This window comes from Brachionichthys hirsutus, unplaced genomic scaffold (genome assembly GCF_040956055.1).
Source record: "Brachionichthys hirsutus isolate HB-005 unplaced genomic scaffold, CSIRO-AGI_Bhir_v1 contig_471, whole genome shotgun sequence".
Classification (NCBI taxonomy): Eukaryota; Metazoa; Chordata; class Actinopteri; order Lophiiformes; family Brachionichthyidae; genus Brachionichthys; species Brachionichthys hirsutus.
The window spans coordinates 42156-50784 of NW_027180492.1; positions in this window are offsets into that span (position 1 = coordinate 42156).

Below are 8629 nucleotides of genomic sequence, written 5' to 3' on the forward strand. Positions count from 1 at the left end.
TGCAAGACAAGAAATACCAAAGACTGAGGAAAGTACAAAGCTAAAGAATAAAGTTCATTACATCTGTCAGACACAAATAAAGGAAGTGACATTTCCAGATGTAATTGAAGCACAAGAAAACACATTCAGCAAGGAAATCCAAGCCTCAACTAAAGGAAAGGACATTCAACTCAAGGATAAGACACACAAGTTGAACAACCTAAGTCCATTTGTTGATAAACAGGGAGTACTTAGGGTGGGAGAACGTTTAACAAGGTCTACTCTTCATCCACACATCAAACACCCTGCCATTATTCCCAAGTCAAGCCATGAGAAAGTGAAATATCATGGAAGAGGAATAACTGTCGATGAGCTACGTTCCAATGGAATGTGGATCACAGGATGCAGCAGTGCAGTTACTTCACACATCTACAAGTGCACTACCTGCAGAAAGCACAGGAGAAATACTCAAGATCAGCGGACGTCAGACTTACCAGAGGATAGAATGGAATCTACACCCCCATTCTCCTACTGTGGTATGGACTGTTTTGGACCTTTTTATGTAAAAGAGGGTAGAAAAGAAAGAGTGGAAACTAGCAAGAGGAACAGAAGTTTATCCAGGCGTGGATGGAAGAATCAGAAACGTAAAGCTGTTGCTCAGTGATTCAACCTTGGATAAGGATGGAAAAAGGACTGTCAAACCAGTGTATCTTGACAGACCAATACACAAAACTGTGTTATTGCTAGAAGCAGAGTAAATGTTACAAATTTGAATATGTTATGTATATATGTATGTTAAAGTGAAATCACAATAGATTTGTGTTTTGGTGGGAGTTTTACTGCCATAATTTTCGTTTATCTATTTTAGTTTTTGCGTTAAGCATATTTAAATATTTATTGTTATTTGATCGTTTCAGGGTCGGAACTAATGTTTAGAAAATGTTTTCCGCAGGTGCACTAATTAATGATGCACGCTAGTTAAGGAGAAGGCGAAGTAAGATCAATAAATGTTACGTCAAGTTAAAAGTCCTCATTTCTGCCTCTAAGTAAGGGTCAGCCAGCGAGGTATGTTATTGGCGTTTACATATTTATTTGTATGCAAATATTTGTGCTTCATTGTATTTTATGTTGCTTTTAGTTCGACGGTGGTATTGATGGTGGCATTGATGGTGGCATTGATGGATGTAAAGAAAGAAAGTTCTACAGCCTACATTAAACCCGCTATTGCCAGCAGTAAAAAAGAACTCTTTATTGACTTCTAACGGACAAGAAGAGGTGGAAGTGATATCGTCACTCTTGGCCTTCAGCTGTGAATTTATGGTATGTATACCAGAGGCTCATGGGATGCCAACCCTCATGCGTCGGTCCAGGGTTCTGCCCTCCATAACGGTGACAATAGCTGTAACAGCTTTTGTGAGAAAGAGAAAAAGACAAAAATATTCCCCATACTTTGTTTATTCCATGCACATGCGCATGTCAAACATTTCAAAACAACCACGAGCAGAAACGATGTTGCAGCCAAGCTTAACACAACGGACTTCATCAGTTTGGAAGTGCAGCCTGCAGAAGCACAGGAAGGCCAAAAGTAGCAGTGATTTGAACTTTCAGATAACAAAAATAAACAGGCAGGTTCCCCCCAAAAAAATTGTTTTTTTTGACCTGTGGTCAGCCAGAGAATGGGCCACACCCCTCTGAGATCCAGCACTCAACATACCATGAACGCACGGCAGTCCCTTTTCACTTTTAGAACCGCCCGTGATCTCGATAGCGTGTTTATCTATGAACTAAATCATGCCTTTTATGCAACACCACCATGTGTTAGACCTCGTTAATAAACCCATGGAATCCACACCATTTAGGGTAACCTGCTCTATCCCCTTCAAAAGCTGTACAAATATCTGGAGAAAGTATTTGGCGAGCCTAACAAGGCTCACTCTTTTTTTTCTTTAATCTCTGAGCAAAAAAGAGATTAAGTAAACTCCTAACAGAGCGGAATGTACCATGTTCTGTCCTTCAGCCATGTTTGTAGTCCTCACATGCGTTTCAGTATATGTGGAAAGACTAGTGGACAAACCTTGTGCGGAATTGTCAGTGTATTTGCGTATGAACATGTCCGAGAGACACATTCCGCCCATAGTCAGCTGTGTAGGTTGACCTGCCGTGACATTTCTGGCCCGTGAGGCGACCGTCACACCGGCCGGCACCAGTTGGTCCTGAATACCTCCGAGCAGCAATAAACTCAATGGCTGTCACTGAGGGGGAAATGACGGGGCCTTCCGAGAACGAGGCCAATGCTCTCATTCTCCTCACCGGCTGCGATCATCATTACCTGTTAATACACTCTTGCAGTCGTGATCACAAGCAAAAGGGATCCCCCCCCAATTTAACTCACTTTAAAATCGATTAAGATCTATTTAAGTGCCATTGGAAATGAGGCAGAAAGGTTTCCACTAGATCCGACTTCCAGCTACTGGACACAAATGACTCCCGTCTTCCTCTGACAGGGTTCTCCTTCACAGCGGACACAAAGATCCATTAATTCAAACCACAGTGGAACACATGATAACTGTACTGTAGAAGTATTTTAAGCAGCTCAGCGCAGAGTACTGCCCTTATTAGTCTGCTTTCTATAAAACTGGAAAATGGTCTGTGCTTACAGTGGAGCTTATTCAGCACCACCCAGCAGTAAAACAGAATTATACTCATCCGTCTTCAAAATGAGGACAGTTCTGTGTTCATATTTTGAACCTTAGATTCAACGACAGTTTGAAAAAGGAAAAGGTCATCCATCTCTCAGGATCAAGCGTGCCCGTTAAATTACCCATCTAAAAATCTACAGAGACGCAGAAAACTCTTGTTATGACATCATCATGCTGATTAGAAGAAACCGTAACCTCAGTGGAACACAGCACCACATGTCATTTCGCTTTCGTTCACTGTACAGTTCCTCTTGTAATGTTTCACACTGCAACTCTAAAGGAGGTTCTAATGGGGGAATCGAGCTTCTCCAGCAAACTAAGAATCAGACGGTGTAATTGGCTTCCCGAGTACTGGAGTGCAGTAAAGTAACTGAGTATTAGGCTACCGAAAGTATTTCAATCTACAAACGTGTTATACAAGACAAAAAATAAAGCTCGACTAAGCTGATAGAAGCTTGGGAAATGAGGAGGAGGGAATGTTCTTCTGGTTTCGGATGTGACGACTCTGCTTCTTAAATCATCTCGAGTAGTGAGTGGCAGAAATGACAAGCATGTGAGAGTATGTGTTTGTTTTCCCTCATTAACCTTTTCATTGCTCATCGGAGCTGTGAAGCTTCAATACCAGTCAAATATTTGTCGGAGCCTCTTCCTGCAGCACAAAGCGGTGACGTCTGTGTCAGACACTACCCAGGTGTTAAAACCTCACTATTTCCCAAACAAATGTGAATTCGCTCTCTCTTTTTTTCCCCTCTCAGCCCATAAAACCGTGTGCTTCGCCCCTTGTAAAACAAAATACAGTGAGAAACCCGTAATGCTCGAATACACAAGAGAGCTCCTTGGTTTGTGCAAAAAAGAGCAGTGGTGAAGCCCGAGGCACGAGTCCAGGCCCCAGCTGGAAAGTCTCCAAAGTAACACGCGGAAGCTTATCGGACCGACAGCCGCCACTCAAAATGTTTTAGCACCGTTAAAGCAACAAGATGTCAGATTTAATAGTCATCAGTTCAGCCAGGAGCACGTCATCATCTACAAAACCAGCGAGACAGCAGAATCAGTCCCACTCAGCGAGGTCAAACTGTCAAGCTGACGCACGGCGTCTCTGGAGTTTAGACGGGTTAAGCTGTGCGTGTGTGTGTGTTTGAGACGCCGCCATCATTTTAGCTTTTTGAAGGTAGAAGGTGTGCGACAGGCCTGAATGTTTCATTTTTTTCCTCCTTAAAAGAGGTAAACATATTGTTTTGCACCACATTACATCATTTAGGATGTGTAAGAACAAACATGAGGAAAAATGATGCGGTATAGCTGAACCAAGATTTATTGCGATGCCATTTAACTGGTGGTTCTAAAAATCCAGCGTGATACGAGCTTTGCTTTGGTTTTGGGCATCATTTTTCATTCATTCATCCTTTTGAAGATGAGCCGATTGCAATAGTTTTCAGCCGCGTATCCGAATCACGCCTGACGGGTGTGCTGGAGCCAATCCCAGCTGACTATGGGCAAGAGGCGGTTAATGTTTGGAATGATCAACTCATCCAAGTTACAAGTTCTTGATTCTTGGCCAGAGAACCCAGAGAGAACCCACGTAGACACCGGTAGAACATGCAAACCGCTCTACAGAAAGGTTGGTGTATAAAGATACCAAGAACAATTTAGAACCTGTTGATGATGAGCCAGATCACCGTGTCGATGGTGTAAATCCAAGTACGAGGGGAATGAGCTGCTTGGCGGAGGTCTGCGCCCTCCGAGTGCTTTTCTACTATCGTTTAATAGAAAGGATACGTCTCAGTGTTCAGTCTTGTTGTCTGCGACTTTATCGCTTCCTTTTATTGGCCTTCTTTCAGTTGGTCTCTCACGCACAGCAACAGTCATACAACAGCAACCATTCAAGTCTAACAGGACAGCAAGCTTCCGTTTCACAGGAAGGCTGGCAGATCAGGGGAGCATCCCTACGGAGCATCGCCATTCTCCCATATAAGGCTGCTGAGGAATCCTGGTACATTCATACTTTTTGAGCTCTGTCCCAGAGGAGCCTTTGGCCTCACGATCCGCCAGTGCTGATCTATCCCAGGCAGCAGGACGCCGATGTGAAAAAAGAAAAAAAAAAGACCAAAAAAGGAAGAAAAAATCATCTTTTATCCTGCACAAATATTTAAACTCATATTAGAAAGCAAACTGGATAAAGCAAATCTTAGTATTTATGGCGCCCAGCCACAGACACACTAAATGAATTTGATGTGGACATTTGGCGTATTAATAAAAGCAGAGCAACAGAAACTTCCATTATGAGGATTTCCCCTTTTGGTAAGTAACGGCCAGGCTAAGCTTTAAAAGAGATACCGTCTGTCTAATCTTTAGGGAAACCTCCTAAGAATACATGCAACTGTATAAAATCACACACTGATCAACGGCCTGCTTCACGTGAGTGTTTAAGCTCGCAATGGTGTCTGTGTGCGGCTGACTTCAAACTTCAAGCAGCGGCCGGAGAGGGCCTCACTAAAAGCAGCGGGAGAGGGAAAATAGCGCTCATCATGCACCTTTGAGTGATTTTCCTGGCATACAAGACCACACCTCATCTTCTTCAGTGTAGTGGTGAGAGCCGTCAACTCACAGCAAGAAGGTACCAGGTTTGAATCCTATCTGTGTGCCATTTGTGTGTTCTCCAGGTTCTCCGGTTTCCCCCAAAAACATGCAATTTAGGCGAATTGATTACGCTGTGTGTCGTAGTGTGTGCGCCGCAGTCGGGGTGCACCCAGTCTCTGTCACATAGCAAGCCGGGATGGGCTCCAGCAACACCCGTGACCCACAAGGCAGAAGAAAATGAATGAATGATATCAAACACCTTCTTAAACATCTGTCATGGAGGTGAAAAGGCACCATTAATGGTGCCGCGAGCCATACAAATACGAATGTAGATGACATCGAACAATGATCATTGATTAGAATCTTTATCTTTGTGTTAGGAGAAATAAAAAGGACAGGCACTGTGTTTGTCCCCCCCGAAAACAGAAACAAGGCAGGACAGTCCCGTCATTTGAGCCGGTTTCTCAGTACTAACATTTCTTGATCTGAAGCAACACAGGCCGCGTCCACATCTCGATGTTGCGGGTTACGTGCTTTTCTGAAGGGCACTCACTGCTCACTCTCCGTGATACCTTAGGGAAACTTTGACCCTCAGCAGGCAGCCAACAAAAAAAGAAATTATTGGGGAACAAAGGCAAAAGCAAAGAAATACATTCCAAAACTCAGGAAACTCAGGTCCAATTTACATAATGGATTTAATTAAAGCAGGAAGGAAGTGTAAATAAGAAAGCACAGGGGTACCAGTGCTTCATTCTGCACAGCTCCAAGTGTGTCTCTGGGGAAACCCGACCTGAACTCAGTAGCTTCAAACAGGCAGAGATTCAGTTACACTAATTGATCATAAATAAACACACTCACACATTCACACATCTGACACAAGAACATCCTGTAAATACAACCCACTGCCATTCAAACAGATTAGTCCCAGTGTCTATATTGGGATAAAAGGTTTTGTGATGGAAGCCTTAAAAATCATTAACATAGTTATCACTGTCACGCAAAAAAACCAACCATTGATCACCCCATTTTCTACTGCTGTTCCACGTTCTCATTTATTCTGCATCCATTTAATTTCACACACACACACACAATCAAGCTCGAGTTAGCTGGAGAGCTCAGAAATATAACCAAGACAAAAGTGGAATTTAAATGACCCTTAGACAATCAAACGTGCCAAAAATAACTGTTTAATTGGCTGGCAGATCATGGCCACAGTTATATTTAGGGGTTATTCTAAGCCCTGTGGGGCAGAGGACAGGGCTTTGCAGGACACACACTCGGGTAACAAATGGATTTCAGCTATGTCTGTGCACCCTCAGCAGTCCCCCCGTCGTGAACGGGGCACTCCCAGACTGAGGCTGCCCAGTAACGTCGGCATCAGCTGCTAGCACAAATTGTATTAAGGGACAGCAGGAAGACAGCCAAGCCTTCCCCAGCCAGCCGGCTACCATTCAGATTAGGCAGTGAGACAGCAGTGACATGAGAAAGAGCCGTCTGACTTATTTTAAACTGATTTTTACCTCAAATCACTATCAACATCAAGCCATGCAGGATATTTATCTTCTATAAATTGTTATTCAAGTCTTAAATTTAGTAGAGACATTAATGAATGAACCATAACATATTAGACTTCAGCAGTGACGCTCGGGCTCCGTTCTATGCTCAGACACCACGGAATGCTATTGGGAATTGTTATAAACTTAAACTTAGAGTACGTTCCGCTACAGGTATACCATTTTATGAAATTACTCTTGAAATCATTAGTTCAGAGTTATTTGCCACTGTCATGCTATGATGATTGACGATATGGCATACCTGTCAACCAGTGCATTTTTCCCGTATTTCTGTGCGGGAAAATCTGATTTTTGAGCAGTACGGCGTACTGTGGAAATAATTAAATATGGGAAAATTAAAAATTAAGCTGAGATTCTGAAAATACGGGGCCAAAAGCCGCAAAAGAAAAAAAGTTATTCAATCTATTCGGAGTTAGCAGACAAACTTCTCACTTTACACTTCCGTTGTGGTCACCAGCACAAGTGCAGAAGCATTTCTGCCTCTTTTCAACTGCGATTCTGGGGTCAAAGAGTGGACACTGTAAATGAGCGTTAATGAAGTCTGTTGTATTGTTTTATACTTAACATTTTCAGTATTATCCTTCTGTATTGTTGCAATTTACTTCGAAGTGCTTCCTGCTTGATATTGCAAACGGCAATTTCAGAGATGCATTTTCTCATTTTATCCTACTTGTTCCAGCAGCTGGCTAGAATTGAGAACAAGCTCTTACGGCATATCTGGAGATTCACAAGGAAGGGAAGTTCTCTACTAATCTCAAGGTTGAGCTTCATCAAAGGCTTCAGAAAACCAGTCATCTTCATCAATGTCTGGCCGGAGTTCAGCTGCACACACTATTTTGCGTCTCTTCAGCAGCGGGTGCTCCGTCAGTCAGGCACCAGTGATTACATAGGCAAATTACTAGTTTTTGAGTTATGCGCTCGGACAGACAAACAAACAAACAGACAGACAAACAAACTGACCCAATTGCAATACCCTCGCCTCCCCTTCGGCGAGGGTAATGATTTCTTTGCATGGCAGCAGACTGAAGATTCTGAGTCGGCCTCGCCTGTTGAGAGACTTTAGCCCGAACACAGTTTTGACATTAGCTGAAAAAGTCACAAGAAAATTCGGAAACATTCAAACATATCTGAGCTAGAAAAGCAATAAAGAAGTCGGCCTCAGACTGCCTTGGTTTCAAACCAGGACAGTGTGGAGGGGGCGGACAAGGTCAGGTGTTCAGGACGCTGGTTAGGTTCTGCCAGGAAACATTTGTACTGCTGGGACACCCGGACAACGTTAGCAATCCAAACCCTTTCAAGTATCATGTGATACAATCCGTGTAATAAACTACACAGAATCGATACGGCCACACATTTGACTGCCGCCAAATGAGTTTGGCATGCTTATGAATGTGTTTACCAACGCATTTATGTTGTTAAAAAAAAAAAAAAATCCATCCACACTTAACAGAGGTTGTGTGGATTAAAAAAAAAATCTAAGCTGAGGGGGAAGGCTATTCGGTTAAAAAGAAAAAAAAGAAAAAAAAGTCAAGGTACACACCTTGACTTTTTTCTTTTCTTTTTTGGCCTGAGTCCTCCAGAATATCAGCATCAGAGTACCATACATTTCCTCTTCCTACAGTGTTCCATGTTCTACATCCAATCAGCTGATGCTACAGTATGCTCCCAAGAAAAGAAAGAAAGAATGCAACAGCCTCTGATTGGCTGTGTCATCATCGTGCCTTAATAAGGAGAGCCGGACCACAAAGGAGCAGAGACGCTGTCGAGGAAGAAACACGGAGGAACGCCTGGAACATAAAC